Source organism: Erythranthe guttata, chromosome 11 (genome assembly GCF_056151865.1).
Source record: "Erythranthe guttata isolate IM_541 chromosome 11, IM_541, whole genome shotgun sequence".
Taxonomy (NCBI): domain Eukaryota; kingdom Viridiplantae; phylum Streptophyta; class Magnoliopsida; order Lamiales; family Phrymaceae; genus Erythranthe; species Erythranthe guttata.
Window position 1 is genome coordinate 12,170,122 of NC_142543.1, and position 19,213 is coordinate 12,189,334.

The 19,213-nt window shown below is 37.7% G+C and overlaps 1 long non-coding RNA gene across 1 annotated transcript; it reads right to left on the bottom strand.

Moving 5' to 3' along the window:
- Positions 1-16,498: 16,498 nt before the first annotated feature.
- Positions 16,499-17,721, bottom strand: LOC148767010 (uncharacterized). Its single transcript, XR_016034412.1, has 3 exons — positions 17,266-17,721; positions 17,126-17,183; positions 16,499-17,002 (listed from the first exon to the last, which is right to left on the bottom strand). It is a non-coding gene; the product is annotated as an uncharacterized LOC148767010 (long non-coding RNA).
- Positions 17,722-19,213: the final 1,492 nt, after the last annotated feature.

Genomic DNA, 19,213 nt, shown 5'->3' on the forward strand with positions numbered 1-19,213 from the left:
TTTGTAGTACTTTTCCAGTGACACAATCTCTTCGAGTTTAATTGTGCCAGTATTCATCCTCTTTATTCCTTGAGTTGCTTCTTTGAGTTCATCTTTCACCTTTGCCAGTTCAAGATCCTTCATGGTCATACCAACCTCCAAATGTGTGATTGTTTCTTTAAGGGAAGAGTTTTCCTTGTTGGCTGCATCTAGAGCTTGAGTCTTCTTCTCCAGGTCAATAACCAATTTCTTACATATTTCTTCCTCATTACTAACTGCTTCTTTACTGGATTCTGCTGCATTCAAAGAAATAGAGTTTAAACATGTATAATGATCAGTATTTAACTCAAAAATTTCAGTTACTGAAAGTGTTTCAGAAAGTGTTGATGCATCTAGAGAAACTCCTTGTGATTTTGTTTCAGAAGCACTTCCAGTGATATATCTGACAGAAAGATCTTGTTTAGTGGATTGCTGTTCCTCTGTCTGTTCAGGTTGCTCTTCCTCCTCATCACTGACAGCACAAATCAAACTCATTCCTCTTCTTCTCAAGGTATTTGCACATTCATTAGCATAATGTCCAAATCCTGAACAGGCCCTGCATTTAATATGATCCAAGTTAGGTGGTTCAGAATTTGAACGAATAAATGAAGAATTTTTTAAAGTGTTTTGAGAAGATGTTTGAGAAAATGTTGGAATAGATCTGTTCCGGGGCTGAGTTTGTCGATTTTGTGGAGAGCCATCTGGAAATAACTGTCTGGGCATGATTCCACTTTGTCTGTATGCCCTATTGAATTTCTGAATATGGAATGCAACATTTTTGAGACATTCCTCTGCATCATCATCATATTCCGGAGCAACATCTTCCTTCTCTAATTCTGTCTAGAGTGCATTTGAGATAGCCTTTCCTTTCTCCTTTCTTTGATCTTCAAAGTCCATCTCTCTAAACTTTAGACTACCAATTAAGTCGTCCAGCCGTAGAGATGATGTTTCTTTGGCCTCCTCAATAGCAGTAACCGTCATGCTGAATCTTTCTGGAAGAGTTCTCAATACCTTATTCACTAGTGTCTCGTTGCTCAAAGGACCACCTAAGGATTGAAATTCATTAGCTAAATCAATCAATTTCTCATTGTACTGAGAAATTGTTTCAGTTTCTTCCAATCTCAGTCTCTAAAATTTGGAAGAGAGTAATCTGAGCTTAGTTCTTCTGACACTGTCTGATCCTTCACAATGTAGCTGAAGAACTTCCGAGATCAATTTAAACATTGTTAAATTTACTGAATTAAAAATTGCATTTAACGCCTTTGAGTTTTGGTTAGCATTTGATAGATCGTCTTGTGTCCACCATAATTCTGGTGTTGGAAACACATCCCCATCCGCATCTCTGATAGTTGGTGGCTTCCATCCAGTGAGAATAGATCTCCAGGCTCTCTCATCAATGGCTTTGATGTACACCCTCATCTTGACTTTCCAGTAGGTGTAGTTTGTGCCATCAAGTACAGGAGGTCGCATAGAAGCCGTGATCTAAGTATCCATCACGAATTCGTTTATGTAAAAGAAATAGGAACAAACACTTAGTATACGTCAAGTGTTGGCTCTTGATGACAATTGAAAGAATTTATGGTCCCGAATTCGTTTAATACAGAGGTGTTGTATAAAGTGTTATGACACTTGTATAAACATGCAACGGAAATATAAAAGCAATACTCAGATTAAAAATGTTCACAAGTAAAAACTTGTGAACTTGTCCTTTACAAGACAGAAAATTATATTAAAATAGTATTCCAAGAATACAAACAGAAGAGGTACGAAAACTTCTTCCTTATGAATGAATCATTCTCATGATCATTCTTACATTCAAATCTAGAAACAAAAAGAGGAATATTAAAAATTCTATATTTCAAAGAATGTACTCGTGAGGAGTACGTAAAGAACTTCTTTCTTATGAATGAATCACTATCTTGATCATTCTTACAACCAAGTCTAGAAACATATATACTAAACGATCTAGACTAAAAATAATGTACTTATGAGAAGTACGTAAACAATTTACTCATGAGGAGTACGTAAAGAATGTACTCATGAGGAGTACGTAACGAATGTACTCATGAGGAGTACAAACGACCGATTCTAAAACCACTCTAAAACACTCATGTTTTCTTTTCAGCTCTCGGTTTTTTGTTTCTTAGAATCGACTAATTTCCTTGAGTCTTGAAGCCGGTATATATAGACATTTCAAGCATCCACTCCTCAGCCCATGATCTGCAAGAAAACCAACTACTAGAGCACTCAAGAACATGGGTTAGTGGGTTAGTTTAGTAGTTAAAATAATATCCACAATTTAATCCACTAAGCACTACTTAGCCCACTAAGTAATATACTTAGCCCACTAAGTCATATACTTAACTCACTAAGAATTATACTTAACCCACTAAGCACTACTTATTCCATAACTAAAATTTAGTTAGAAAATAAGAGAGTTAAAAATAAAACGTGGAAATAATCCACGTGTTTCATATATGTATATATATATATATATATATATACTAGACCTGGGTGATCTTAAGGAAACTTCGATCCATGGTTTTCGTAAACCTGCGTGGTCGAAGAATGTACTTGATCCATGGTTTATCTATAATTTATATGTGCTATATATAAGTATATGTTTCTATGTGTATATATATCGACCTACATGGTTGTAAGTGTACTCCCTTCGGGTCGAGGAAACTTACGATCCATGGTTTATGATCTATGAGTAATAAGATAATATACGAAGATAAAAACCGAGAACAAACTTAATAAAAATTGAATTTTGTGTGATGGAATTGTTGATGGTTTGAATATTTTGGAAATAAAATTAAATAAATGGAAATTTGGTGCTACTTGAAAGAAAACTTCAAGTCTCTTGAGAAAGAGGGCTTGAACTTTAATTAATGAAACTTGGAGATAGTAATTATATATAACCGAATGTTTTGAGTTGTTTTGCTATATGTGTAAATATGTGATCTATGTTCTTTGCTTGAGTTGTTAGGTGTTTTACTTGCTTTTGTGATTTTGTGACTAAACTATGTTTCTTTGTGAAATATGTGGAAATATGTGTGCTTATGTGAAAGCTAACTTTGAATATGGGAAATGAAGAATATATACTAACTTCACTTGCACGTTTTTAAAGTTGGAAAATCTTGTAAAACATAGATCGAATAAGCACGGGGTATGAGGGACCGGTACCCCAAAATGAGATGAAGAGTGTGTGGTTTGATTCCACTTATGAAACGGGTTCCAAATAAATGAAGGCTTATTGTCTATGGTTTTACTTGATTTTTCAAAGGATATCCGAACGAAAAATGTTTTCTCACACACCTAATCAAATTGCTTGAAATGAATGAAAGTATGTACTAACCTCACTTGCACGTTTTTAAATTGCAAAGTCTTGTAAAACATAGATCGAATAAGCACGGGGTATGTGGGACCGGTACCCCAAATATGAGATGAAGAGTGTGTGGTTTGATTCCACTTATGAAACGGGTTCCAAATAAATGAAGGCTTATTGTCTATGGTTTTACTTGATTTTTCCAAAGGATATCCGAACAAAAATGTTTTTCTCACACATTGTATGAGCACTTGAATGAATATGTGTGTAAAAGAATGACTACTCCCTTGTAAGGGATTACTCTTATTCCTTATGAAATGATGAAAGGAAGGTCTAAGAGGTTAGCTGAGAAGGTAAAGGTAAATCGGTAAATTCCTATAAAGAAATGGTGATTGAGGTATATGTATACTCGTATATGTATGTATATGTATGATTATATGATTTCTTGTCTAAGTGTATTTGATATTATATTGAATTCTCATTGAGTCTCAAAGACTCATATAGGTGTTGAATTGCTTGTAGGATTATCCGATTTCGAGCCCGATGATCGTGGTTGAAGTTGAGTTCGTGGATCGGGAGCAGAGTTCATATGGAGGCAGGGTGGATTTTGGGTGCTCTTAATATACTAATGTGGTTTTATTTGTACACTTTTTTTTTAAAGATATTCGACCCCGTTTTAGGTGTTTATTATCGTTCTCTCCCGCCTATTGGAGGAACTTACTATTGATGCATAATATGTAATGTTACTTAGGAGTAAAATTACCTCTTTTGATATATGTTATGGTATTTCCTCAAAACTTATGTAACCTTAGGGCAAGTTTTCATAAAAACCTTATAAAATGCCCGTCGGCTAGTTGTGTGTTATGTTCTGTCTAGTAGTTTGATAATTCGTGTTAATTATCTCTTCCATACATTATTGCATGAAATTTTACGGCATAATAGCCCTCTCGAGATTCATTTTGATAGGTCTTTTGCATTATTTGGATAATCTATGAATTAATTATGAATTGTTTCCCAACACTGCTCTGAAACAGAGTCATTTTAGTATTTACAATAAAATACGACGTTTTTCTCACTAAAACGGATTTATTCCACTTCGGGTAGACTCCTAACTTACTAATGTACTTTAGTATAGAATTTGATGATTTTTGAAACATTAGGGAATTTATAAAGATTTTTCAAAGGTCACTTCCCTGCTTTAGATTTTTAAACTGTACAGTTGTACCATTTTAATTATTCCTTTCAAATGGCTCAAGGTATTTAAAAACTGTTTTTACTAGGTTATCTAGGCCCTTATTAGAGAATATGGTAAAACATTCAAGTGTTTTTTTATGAGCGGTTAGAGAGTTATTAATTTGTTTGAGTGATAGATCGAAACTGTCTAGAATTTTCTCACTTTGCTAAAATGGAACTTAATCTCTAGTCATGCATGCATAGTTTGTGAAATTGATTAAGTGAATATTGTTTGGTAATATGTGGACAGTCTTACTTTGATTCTAAAAGAAAAAAATTGTCAGAATTTTCTATTCCCGATTAATATATTTCAAAGTCTTCCGCTATCATATTCTAAAATACTAATTAGGTATAACTAGAAAAGGGGTGTCACAAACTATTTGTCTACTATAGACCATCCGAGAAGACTTTCGAGGAATTCTAAGAGATAGGTATATATAGCAGTGAAATTGTTCCTTATTCGAGAGTAGTCTCTATTTCCCACATGCTTCATATCGTCGTATATAGATTTATGTATCAATAGATTTAGGCAAGATCTAATAAACACTATTTATTATTATGATTACTTTATTTTCTTTTTTCTCTTTTGATTTTTGGTTAAGAATTTCATATTAATTAAAAGAAGAATAAAAATCCACGGTTTTTTTTCTATTTTTTTTTTCAATCATCTAAGTACGGTTAAAACACTTTGTACCATTTTGTACCTCAGTGAGCATTAATAACTGTCAAAACCATTTAAGACAATAGATTTTTTGGTTAAAACATACATGTCGAAAAAAAACGTTAAAAACCAAAAATGGACTTCGGCGCTCTCTCTCTCAACATGTCTTTTCAGATAAAAAACGCACGTGGTCGATGCTGAGTTTTTATTGGGTTGAATCTTTAATTTTTTCAATTTCTAATTTAAAATATATTTAGGTCTTTTCAGATAAAAAAACGGACGTGGTTGAGGCTGAAACTTTTGTGTTGAATATATATTTTAAAAATTTCTTATTTAAAGTATATTAAGGTTTTTTCAGACAAAAAAGAAACGCACACTCAGTCGCATATATGGCGAGCGTCGCTTAAGATAGGGTGTGAGAGATCTTTATTGCTTTGAGTTTACGGGCCAGGTCATTGCTATTTAAAAAAAAAGGAAAACGAAGCTCGAAAGACTTCTTACAAATTAAATCCTAGCCATATCACTCGTTCCCAAAGAACTCTTTATAGCAAACCTAAAAGAACCAACACAGACATGCCAACAGAATTACTCAAATAATCATCATCGAATATTCCACTGGAGATCGTCGAAATTTTCCTATCAAAATTATCATCAGTTAAGTCTCTTCTTCGATTCAAAACAGTTTGCAAGTCATGGAATACGATAATCTCCGATCCTATATTCGTCCGAAATCATATCGAAAACTCTCTGAACAATCTCTTCCCAAGTACGAAACGACCTCGTATGGAAGGAGGGTATCCTTTTTTTAAACTGGAAGGTCGGCAATTTCGCGCCGCCAATGCAGTACCGGTACTAGCGACAAATAGTAAGTACAATCGCTACGAAACAATATTATGTGAATGTAACAGCATACTACTCTTGAGCATCAGTAGATTCGACTATAGAAAAACACATTTGCTGTGGAATCCATCCACTTGGAGGGATATATGTACATCGAATGGCCTTACGCGTATAGTGGAAATTGTACCCGAAATAACGGAATTTGTTACGATCGGGTAACGGATGATTTCAAGGTTGTTTTGATTACCGACGAGCGTACGCGATTTATTCATGTAATAACAATTCTTGGTCTATTACACGATATATATAGCAATTATTGATGTCAATTAGTTCGATATCGGGATAGTCTATATTTCTCCGTGCATAAAGAGACTTGTTCCATATCTTGAATTCTTGATAGTCTTTTTTCTTTTCGTAAATTTTTTTTGGCTAAAGAATGTCTTATTGATGTAAAAACTTGGACGGGCACAACCAAATCCTTGCGCACCTATGAGTTTTGGTTCTTTCTTCGAAACCGAAGCTCTTATTTTATGTTGATAATAGTTCGAGTAAGTCTTGAATGAACTTTCTTAATGACAAAACATGGTGATTGCGAATAAAGATTGAGATAATTGTTTATTTCAAAAAACTTTGCGTAAAATCACTCCTCTACTAAAAAAAATAGAAAAAATCACTCCTCTAGTAAAAAAACACTACATAAACCGTAAAATTACGAACACGCATATTATGATCATGTATTTTTCCATACTCATTCCGAAAAGACGAAACGCAGAATTTGAAGAGATCTCTTTTGGAGACATAATTGCAAGTTCTTAAATACTATATAAATATATTTAAAGCTCATGTTGATGTTTTTTTTTTCCCTAAAGAATGTCTTATCAATAAATATAATATTTTAAAAGAAATTTTGTTAAGTAAATTATCTCTACAATAATATTTTTTAAAAAATATTCTTCCGCTGAGATTACATATAATAAGAGTAATCGAGATAGGGGTAACACACATGGGGTGGTATCAGAGCAACGATCCCGGAAATTGACCTAAAGATCTTCACGATTCTCAAAGCACGACTTCAACTGAGCACTCGGGCAGGTATATGTTTTATGTGAAATCTCTATGACTAATGTTAATTGTTTCTATATGTTCAAAGTACTAAAATGTCGAGAGCAAGAACTCGAGCTCAAAATGCCGCTAACGATCCTCACAATCAATCTCGTACCATCCAATACCGCACCGCCCTCGTCCGAGAACAAAATGAACAAATCAACCGCCTTGTTAACCTCCAAAACCGAAACTCTCCTCCACCTCCTCCCCCACCTCGAAATACAGCCCCACAAGCCACCTACGAGCGATTCTTGAAAATGCATCCTACCGAATTCCACGACAGCCCGAACCCAACTGTTGTCGAAGAATGGATCAAATCCCTTGAGTTCATCTTCGAGTACATGGTGATGAACGACAGCGACCGAATCCATTGTGCACTATTCTTGCTGAAAAACGAAGCCCAAAATTGGTTGGAAGGCGCAAAGAGTGGGATCGATCTAGCAAATACCACTTGGGAAGCTTTCAAAGTTCTTTTCTTCAAAAAGTACTTTTCAAAGAATGTTCGAGCATAAAAGCTTGAGGAGTTTCTCGAACTCAAACAAGGAAACCTAACCGCTGCCGAATTCACTCGCCGTTTTGAGCAAGGAAGCCTCTACGCACCTTTCATATCCAAAGACGACGCTGAGAAAATGAATCACTACCTAAGGGATCTCAACCCGATAATCAAGCGTGACGTTCAACTAACCTCTTCTTCTACTTTCCGCGGAGTAGTGGACAAAGCCTTGGAAGCCGAACAAGATGAAATGGAAATCCGATAATGGAGACCTCCTCACGATGCCTCTTCTCGACCATGGAAGAAACCGAACCTCAACAACACCAAAAGAAAGCAACCGATCAACCGAGCGACCGTGACCCCAAGCAACAAACCCTTTTTCCCTAAATGCAATCGAGAGCACTCAGGCAGCTGTGTTGCCGGGACCAACCATTGTTTTCGATGCCAGAATCCTGGACATATGGTCCGAGACTGGCCAATCGCCCCAAGACAAGTGCCGGGACGAGTATTCGCCATGACTAGAGACCAAGCCGAAGCCGACCCGTCAATGATCGCGAGTACCGTTAATGTCTTTAATAATTTCGTATATGCCCTCATCGATTCCGGATCAACTCACTCATTCATCACAAGTACCCTCGTTGCCGAACTCTGTCTAGTCCATAGTCATGCCGATGCCTTGTTTAGCATACTTCTTCCTTCCGATGATGAACTTAAATCCAATTTCATCATCAAAGATTGCCCTATTGAGATTCATAACCAAACCCTAGCCTTCGATCTAATCATTCTACCCATTTAACATTTCGAAATAATTCTCATAATGGATTGGTTTTCAAAATTCGACGCCCAAATTAATTGTGCTCACAAAACCGTTTGTTTCTCCTTACCAAATGAAAATTTTCTCGAATTCCGAAACTCATACAATCCATCGATTCCTATCATTTCCGCCATCAAAGATAGCAAATTTATTCAAAAAAGACACCTATTTCATTTGGTGGACATAGAGGAAACTCCCAACGAAGATAAAGCCGACATTTCCAAAGTGCCAACCGTTTGCAAATTTTTTGATGTCTTTTCCGAAGATCTCCCCGGTCTTTCGCCTGATCGTGAAATCGAATTTGAAATTTATATGATCCCGGTTCCACTCCTATATCGAAGGCACCTTATCGCATGGCGCCAATAGAGCTAAAGGAACTCAATGACCAAATTCAAGATCTTATCGACAAGAAGTTCGTCCACCCTAGTTTTTCCCCATGGGGTGCTTTGGTACTCTTTGTGAAAACGAAAGACGGAACCCTTCGAATGTGTATCGATTACCAAGAACTAAACAAGGTCACCGTCAAAAACAAATATCCTTTGCCAAGAATTGACGACCTTTTCGACCAACTTCAAGGCTCCACGGTCTATTCCAAAATCGACCTCCGTTCCGGACATCATCAATTGAGGATCAAGAAGGAAGATATTCTGAAGACCGCCTTTCAAACTCGTTACGGCCATTACAAATTTGTAGTGATGTCATTTGGTCTAACCAACGCCCCAGCCGCTTTCATGGATCTCATGAATCGAATCTTCCGCAAATATCTCAATCAATTTGTGATCATATTCATCGACGATATCTTAGTGTATTCAAGAAATAATGAAGAACATCGGAATCATTTAGAAATGGTGCTCCAAACTCTTCGAGAGAACCAACTCTATGCAAAGTTTTCCAAATGTGAGTTTTGGTTAAGACAAGTCCACTTTCTGGGTCACGTAATTTCCAAGAAAGGCATAGCCGTTGATCCAAGCAAGATTGAAGCCGTTTGTAACTAGTCAATCCCTCGTAATGTCGGAGAAATCCAAAGTTTCCTCAGCCTTGCAAGCTACTACCGACGGTTCATTCTGAACTTTTCCAAGATAGCCGCTCCACTCTCTCATTTGACCCAAAAGGATGTCAAGTATCAATGGACTCCCGAATACAAGTCTAGTTTCCAAGAACTCAAGAAACGATTCCAATCCTCGCTCTACCCGATAAAACTGGAAACTATGTGGTCTTTAGTGACGTCTCCAAGCACAGGCTCGGAGCCGTCCTCATGCAAAATGGGAACATAATTGCCTATGCCTCTAGACAATTAAAAGACAACGAGAAGAATTACCCGACGCACGACTTGGAACTCGCAGCAGTCGTGCTCGCCTTAAAAATTTGGAGACATTACCTTTACGGCGAAAAATGTTCGATCTTCACCGACCACAAAAGTCTCAAGTACTTCTTTACTCAAAAAGAGCTCAATATGAGGCAAACAAGATGGCTTGAATTAGTCAAAGATTATGATTGCGAAATCGTTTACCATCCCGGTAAAGCCAACGTTGTCGCCGACGCTCTTAGCCGAAAATCAATGTCCGCCTTGATCATTAAACCGCCTCTCGAATCAACTATCAAGTCCGCTCAAGACCATGATGATCAACTTGTCAAACTCCGAGAAGGTTTAGCAACCGCTCAAAATCCAAATTTCTCAATGACCGACGACAAAATCTTGAAATTTCCAGGGATAATTTGCATTCCGGCAAACGATGAGATAAAGGGATTAATTCTCGATGAAGCTAACAAAACGCCCTACTCTTGCCATCCGGGTGAAACCAAAATGTATCAAGACTTGGAGAAGTTGTATTGGTGGCCAGGCATGAAGAAGGATTTAGCCAAATACGTATCCGAATGCCTAATTTGTCAACAAATCAAAACGGAACACCAAAGGCCCGGTGGACTTCTACAATCCAACCTTATTCCCGAATGGAAATGGGAAAGAGTGATGAGGGACTTTGTTCATGGTTTCCCAAAGACTCTTAAAGTATCCAATTCGATATGGGTGATAGTCGATCGCCTAACCAAGTCCGCACACTTCTTACCGTTGAAGACCAATGTTAGTCTCGAAAAGTTGGCCGAACTCTATATTGGAGAAACCGTCCGACTCCACGGCGTTCCGATATCAATCATCACCGACCGAGATCCTCGATTCACTTCCAAATTTTGGAAAAGATTGCACAAAACAATGGGAACCCGTCTATCCTTTAGCACGGCGTACCATCCCCAAACCGACGGACAATCGAAAAGGACAATCAAGACTGTCGAAGACATGCTTCGAGCATGTATAATGGATTTTGGTGGTAATTGGGAAATCTTCGATCGGAATGGCACCTTACGATGCATTGTACGGAAGAAAATTCCGTTCTCCAATCCATTGTGACGAAGTAGGAGAGCGAAGATTACTAGGACCCGAGCTAGCCCAACACACCATCGACATAATCAAGAATATTCGAGAAAAAATGAGAACAGTCCAAGATTGCCAAAAAAAATACGCGAATAAAGGAAGGCGAGAGTTGGAATTCCAAGTCGGTGATCACGTATTCTTGAAAGTTGCTCCACTCAAAGGAATCATGCGATTCGTAAAACGAGGAAAGATAAGCCCTCGATTCATTGGACCCTACGAAATACTCGACCAAATTGGTGGCCAAGCCTATCGCCTCGTCCCAACACCTCAACTATCCAAAATCCACAATATGTTTCACGTGTCTATGCTTCGAAAATATGTTCCCTGTTAGAGTAGGTGACCAACAAGGCAACATGTGGATGTGGTCTTCCATATTTATTATGGTAATAAACGAACCTTTTTTCGTATTAAAGATAATACACCTTGGCATTCTATATATTTGTCCCTTTGTCACAAGCATAGATATAGTCCTTACAGCTATTACAAGTACTAGTTGTTGATTTTGAATGCCTAAGCAAATCTACTCATCTCTTGAGACGACAGATAGCGTGTTACGACATTAGGTGTCGTAACAGAATTCTTGTGTTCTCACAGTAATAAATCTACTAAAAGCATAATAAAGAACACAACAATTTAATGTGGTTCGGATACAAACGTACCCTACATCCACGAGGACTTGCAAAACTAGTTCAGATTTAAGTGTACATTAATAGGACTTAATATTCCCTCTTTATGTAACATGCCGTTCTTGCACACGACTCGAACTTGTTGATAATCAAAGCAATTCCTCCTCCGCACTCTTGGAATTCCTCCAATGTTGAACTTCCTTCAAACGGCGAATCGACCTCTCCCGAGATCTTTTAAGCACTTCTCCCGAAACGCCGATCTTCTTTATGGCCTGGTAGAAGAAACCTGTTATGTTGCCACACTTGACGTGCAGACAGGGCTGCAGCACGGGCTGCACCCTTCAAAGCCTTTATGCTGGGATTTTTCTTATTAAAGCTCCATGGGACTCATATGAGGTTGAGGGCCTTATATAGGCACAAAATCTCCACCCTAAACCTAACTTGGGCCCTAAGAAATCGATTTAACTAGGTAATAGAATCCTAGTCGATTTCTACTTCTATTCTAGATAAGTACAAAAGATACCTAACTAGAATATAATACATGGAAATAAATCTAGGTCCTAATAAAAATATTACATGAATAGGACTCTAATTAATTCCAAAATATACATGGAAAACAAATCTTTGTCAATCTTTAGTTTCCACGTATGGCGGATTTCTTCAATCTTCACAAACAGAAATCTGGTGCCAACAATCTCCCCCTTTGGCATAGATTTGTTAGAATCCATTTTTAACAAGAACTCCCCCTGTAGATGAGATTTACTCCCCCTGCAACAAAGATGTCACTTTTCTTCACCCGTCTTGGTCTTCTATCAGAGTGTCCCATCACGGCGCACGTTACAACGCAGCGGAATTGGGTGAATGCCGTGACAGACTTCCGTCTCAACCTTCCTTGTGAACACATGGCATCAAATAAGCAAAGCAAACTAATAAAAACCCAAAATCAGACACTAAGTATATCTAGTGACCCGCTCTGATACCAATTGTTGATTTTGAATGCCTAAGCAAATCTACTCGTCTGTTGAGACAGATAGCGTGTTACGACATTAGGTGTCGTAACATAATTCTTGTTTTGTCACATAATAAATCTACTAAAAGCAGAATAAAGAACACAACAATTTAATGTGGTTCGGATACAAACGTACCCTACATCCACGAGGACTTGCAAAACTAGTTCAGATTTAAGTGTACATTAATAGGACTTAATATTCCCTCTTTATGTAACATGCCGTTCTTGCACACGACTCGAACTTGTTGATAGTCAAAGAAATTCCTCCTCCGCACTCTTGGACTTCCTCCAATGTTGAACTTCCTTCAAACGGCGGATCGGCCTCTCCCAAGATCTTTTAAGCACTTCTCCCGAAACGCGGATCTTCTTTATGGCCTGGTAGAAGAAACCTGTTATGTTGCCACACTTGACGTGCAGACAGGGCTGCAGCACAGGCTGCACCCTTCAAAGCCTTTATGCTGGGTTTTTTTTTATTAAAGCTCCATGGGACTCATATGAGGTTGAGGGCCTTATATAGGCACGAAATCTCCACCCTAAACCTAACTTGGGCCCTAAGAAATCGATTTAACTAGGTAATAGAATCCTAGTCGATTTCTACTTCTATTCTAGATAAGTACAAAAGATACCTAACTAGAATATAATACATGGAAATAAATCTAGGTCCTAATAAAAATATTACAAGAATAGGACTCTAATTAATTCCAAAATAAACATGTAAAACAAATCTTTGCCAATCTTTAGTTTCCACGTATGGCGGATTTCTTCAATCTTCACAAACACAAATCTGGTGCCAACACTAGTAATTGATCGTTAGGATCGTGAGATATTTACTTAAGTATTATAACTATTAAACGTGTTTCTAGTCGAAGGGTTACGCCACCAATGAGGATATCGGCCTTTCCCATTAAGAGACTAGCACTTAGTGTATGTGTAGTGCATCTCATCAGTAAACTGTATTGTGATATCGACATGCATAAGTGGGTGCTGGTAAGTTGATGAGTTCACTGAACTCCCTCGCCCTAGAAATCTCTAGGTGGTTCCCAATAATCGAGTAGAGATATCTATGGTATAGTTGTACACCATGGGCCTTTTTCGTTCGAAGGTTTTGATAGATAGCTATGGATGGGATATGGTACACTGGACTAAATTGTTGATTCATAGTAACTAATACATTATTTGGTTTGAGTTACTGGAGAGAAACTAATAATACATGGAATAATAATATCATGTTTTGTTTGGGTGATAACACAGTTTTCTATGAATTTGTTAGGTAAAATTATTGGTTTGCCCCTTTTCCTACATTTATTAAAATATAATACATTCCCCCCCATCCAGTCATCCCCTTCTTCTTCGTTGATTTGGGTTCAATCTTCTACGGAGGAAACCCTAATTTATTTGCTGAAATTTGCTCCTTTTATTTGTTTAATTTTTTTTTTTCGCAGGATCACAAATATTGCCGGCTGTTGTATGTTCGTTGATTGTTATGAGCTACACCAGCGTCAATTCTCGAAAGAATTCGCGAAACAAAGGCGGTGAGGATTTCAGTTCATACGGGGTGCAACACGATGTCTGTGATTGCGGCAACGAGCTCCGTTTACAAACTTCTTGGACTTCTGCCAATCCAGGTCGTCATTTCCTTTCTTGCGCAGAGCGGGTATGTATCCAGACCCCTTTTAATTTTAATCTTGTGGTTTTTTTGCTATTATTTTTTTTTCATATTTTTTTCGATTTGGGTCTTGATTTTAAATTAACAAAGACACTAATCAGGCTAGCCATTGATTTGCTGACTTATTGTCACATTGTTTCGACATTGCGATCCTTTCATTTTCCCCTGTGGTAATATAATTCATGGATTTGATAAGTAGTAAAATGTTTGAGGCAGTGGTAACTAGTTACAAATTGGTGTTCCAGGTGTTTTCTTATGTTTGATTACTTGTTTTGTTATGTTTAATTGCCGTGGTAAATTTTCGGTTACAATTGTTGAACTGCTCAAAGTACTTGTAAAATTATTTTGACCCCATTTTTAATTGCTCGTACTGCTATTTGGGCATTCGGCATGGGTTTTGAAAGGGTATATGTAATTTTTTTGCGTTTTTACTGTACACCTTAATGGTTCCAGGTGTTTTCTTATGTTTAATTACGTGTTTTGTTATGTTTAATTGTCGTCGTATATTTTCGTTTACATTTGTTGAGCTGCTCAAAGTACTTGTAAAATTAGTTTGACCCCAATTTTAATTGCTCGTACTGCTATTTGGGCATTCCGCATGGGTTTTGAAAGGTTATATTACATTTTTTGTGTTTTAATGTACATCTTAATGGTTCCCGGTGTTTTCTTATCTTTAATTACGTGTTTTGTTATGTTTAATTGCCGTCGGAAATTTTTTCATTTACATTTGTTCAGCTGCTCAGAGTACATGTAAAATAAGTTTGACCCCATTTTTAATTGCTCGTACTACTATTTCGGCATTCGGCATAGGTTTTGAAAGGTTATATTTCATTTTTTTGCGTTTTAATGTACATCTTAATGGTTTAGGTCAATGGTTGTCGGGTCTTTTACTGGTATGATCCGGCAATGTGTGAACGATCCAAACGTATCATTCCGGGTTTGCTCAAGAAAATAAATGCACTAGAAGCCCAGATACCATTGCAAATTCCTGTACTGCAAGAGAGAATAGCATATTTGGAAACTCAACTGGAGCTAACTAATGGTAAAACAAAGCGATTCCATTTTTCTGTGGCACGTTTTGGATCCGTTGCACTCTCTCTTACTGTTGTTGCCATTGTATTGTATACAATGTTGTGATTTGTGTAATTTGTAATGCACATCAGTTATTAGAACTGTTTCTATTGTATTGATGTTGGTCATTGTTCAAGTTTTGTAAATGATATTTTGTTGTTGTAACTTTTGAACTTTGCATACTACTCGTTGTTTGCTACTGATGCGTAAAATTGAGAGGTTACTATGAATGGAGCCTTACAATGTGACAAAACACAAAGATGGTGTATACAAGTTTGTTGCAATCATTCATTAAGAATGATTTTCAATTACTTCAATTTCATAGTAATACGTCTCAGTATGAGACATATCCTCCATTTTTTAACTTTGTTAAACGTTATGCTTCTCATATTTCATATTTGACCATAATTTATACACCCATAAGCATATACATAGCACAATAATCAGCTTACAAGGGGATCTGAGAATTTAATCCCTCACAAACAAAGAACCATGTCCAGTGTTTTTTAAAAATTGGGATACTACAAGTCTGTTAAAAACTGAACAACCAATGTAATTAGAAGAAACTTTTAAGAAACATAGTACAAAAAAATAGTACAAATAACATAATTCGAAATCCAAAAAATTTCGATATCGAAAAAAACATAGCAAATAATACGAGGTCTTAATACATAGCAAAACATCCCAACGTGAACAACAAAAAACACAAATAATGCATCCCGAAAGCTGCATTTAAGGTCATTAATTCTGAAGTGCTCAAAGACTTTCGGAGTTGTCGGACGTTTCCATATTGTCACTGAAACTAACGGCCGGTTCAGCGGCTTCGTTTCCACCTTCCTCGTTTCCATTGTTGTTGTTTGCACCGTTGTTACCACGTTCAATACGAAGGTGATTATAGAGGTCATCCAGGTAGATTGCATAGTGCGGGTCGACAACTGTTGGCGCATTTGGAGGTGGATTCGCTTGAACGACAACATCTACCCGTTGATCCTAAATGTCCTTTCGTCCACCGTCTCCTACAAATCCCACAATTACAAAAAAAACTTAAATAAACAACATGCAATTAATAAACATGTAATAACTTCCATTAAAAATATGATAAAAATAACACATAAATATTAGGAGCACAGTCAGTGTTCTAAAAAAACAGAAATATCCATCGCAAACCAAAAAATCCATCGCAAACCAACCTCAAATTGAACATGAGTTGGTGTAGAACAACTACATCTTCTTCTTGTTTTGAAATATCCATCGCAAACCAACCTATCTCCTACATTAACATCAACACTCAAGTTTCAATTTTCGGTGTACCTTAGTGATCGTAGAACCTGAAAATCTTTTGAATTGTGCAAGCAACCAATTTTTTGAATGTCTAATATTATACTGTAAACTATGTTCACTGAGATTTTATACCACAAAATTAAATTTCTTAAGCAAAATGCAACCCATAAATTATTTACCTGTAATAATATGCATCCTTGTAACAGAAATCATAACTAAGTGAAATGTAAAAGGGGAACCAAGCAACATGCTCATTTAGGTTTACCCAGCATACCACTGGCAGAACAGTTTTCACCCAAATTCCAATGCTCGCATAAGCATATACACCTCAAAATTTATAAAACGCACGAAAACAAGTTGGGTAAGAAGTTGCATACCTTGCAGATTATAAAAGTGTACAAGTGGTCGCGAACAACTTCGAAGCAATTACCTACAACCAAATGCGATGGGGTTTGTCAGCCTAATAGCAACTTTTATTATCAATGAAACATGAAGGAATTAGTTTTAATAAAAAAACAGTACAAAGAGAAGAGTGTGAAGAGGTCATATTTACCCCGATTTTTCAGCCGTCTTCCAAATCTGGTGCCTCCTGTATACCCAATACCGAAACCCTACACCAACCCGTAAATCAATTTTATACCCATTGATTCAACCGTATTGAGAGCGAAATATCAAAGAAAATGAAATATGTACCTTCTGTCAGTAACAATTAGCAGCACCCGACTGCTCAACCTTCCACTGCAGTTACAATGCCGACGATAACCTCGAATTTATGAAAATACAAGGGTTTAGCACCAGAAACGAGACAAAAGATGAAGATTGTGACAAAAACGAAAGGCATGAGATTTTACCTGCAAAAAACTAGGGCACGGTGGGTGGAAGAGAGAAGAAGATGAAGATTCTACTATTTATACCTAATAATTTTGTAATTGATGTGTTTTCTAAGGTTATTTTCGACATTGCACACAGCCAAGAAAATGGGATACAATACCTGATAACTAGTCAAGCCAATTTTGGCTTGACAACTAATAATTCAAATGGGGTATTAAAACTGTGGGCCCATCTATCAAGGATGACTTCGTCAAGTGAACCAAACGTTGTACAGAATGGTACAACAAATCCCGTCCCTTCTAATACCCCAAACCAAAGATGCCCCATTAGTATGACCTAGACATCACTATGACTTCACTAGAGGACCATCTGTATCGTGACCTGTCCCTGAGTTCCAACGAGGACCACCCCAAGGGCCAGTGTTCGTGCAGTCCGAAATCTAGTGGGAGGTCTATGCATTGTAGTCGGGGATTCGAGCGCTAGAATAGTCTTGGATGTCCTGTGTGTTCTCATAGTTTGTAGTCTCTCTAAGTCTCTGGCCAGAGCTGACTAAGTGATGATTAGAGAATTCGATTCTCTAAGTCATGCACGTAACGATTACAACACTTTGAACGATCGCACCATCATTGAACAAATAAAGAGGTCTTGATGAACCAATGCCTCTAGTTCAATCGGGACATATGAATGGAAGGGATCGTACTTTATGCTAACTATATCTGAAGGTTCTTGCAGTCACTTCATTTGTAACTAGGGAATCATGACGCGTAGTTGCTAGACGCCAATCTTGATTCGTTGGGTGATTAAGGTGAAACGAGTTTCATCTTAATCGTAACTCTAAAGGACGAGTTTTGACCACAAAGGGTTTTGGACCCACGGCTAGCTTACACCTGAACCATCGAGGTTCACACTGCTCGTGCACATGAGATCTTTGAATAAACAGTCAAAGGTAAAAATTGTTTATCCTTGCATGATTGGAAGTCAATATGATTGGGTCCAACATTCATAATTTGGAATTATGAATGAGAATAAGAAAAGGAAAAGAATAGGCGAACATCTTAGTGGACTTTCTAAACCGGGAAGTTTCTAAATTTAGAAAGTGCACTGAATTAGGGTTTCCACTTTTGGAAAGTTGGAAATCGAGAGTAGGCACTCGTAATGACGAGGGCATTATAATGATTCCGAAAATGTAACTGTTACAATTTTCCGATCATCGAATTGAGAGAGACGAGAGAGTAAAAGAACTAACGAACTTAAGTTGTTGGGCCGGGTCCAACTTAAGCCCGTTAGGGTTTTATGCAAGACACTATAAATACTTGATTTATAGGTCTTTCACAATACATAACACATGAAATAAACCCTAGCCGCTCCCTCACTCACTCGGCCATCTTCTCCCGCGGCCACCACCGCCGTCGCCGCAGCCAACTCGCCGGAATCGGCCACCCCTTGGCCGATCCCTTTGGTAATTCTTTCCTTCTTTCTCTTCTTCCGTTTTTCTAACTATTATGTGTCTAGTGCCACGTATTTAATAGATCATAGTATACGAGGTGAAATCCGAGAGGAGGAAGATCGAAGATCAAAGAATCGAGGAGCAGCCACCGAGTCGACGACGCGCACGCCTCCACGCGCCGCCCGAATTCAGCGCGTGAACCACACGCTACGCCGTAGCTCCGATCTTCGCCGCTGCTGCATCGCCGTTGCTGCCCCGGATTGTACGGATTTGTTTTCGTGGCAATCTAGCTTTGCTTAGTGCGCCTACCTCACGCTTCAAGAGGTAAAGTTTCGAATCCATTGTCGTTAGACTCGGTTACGT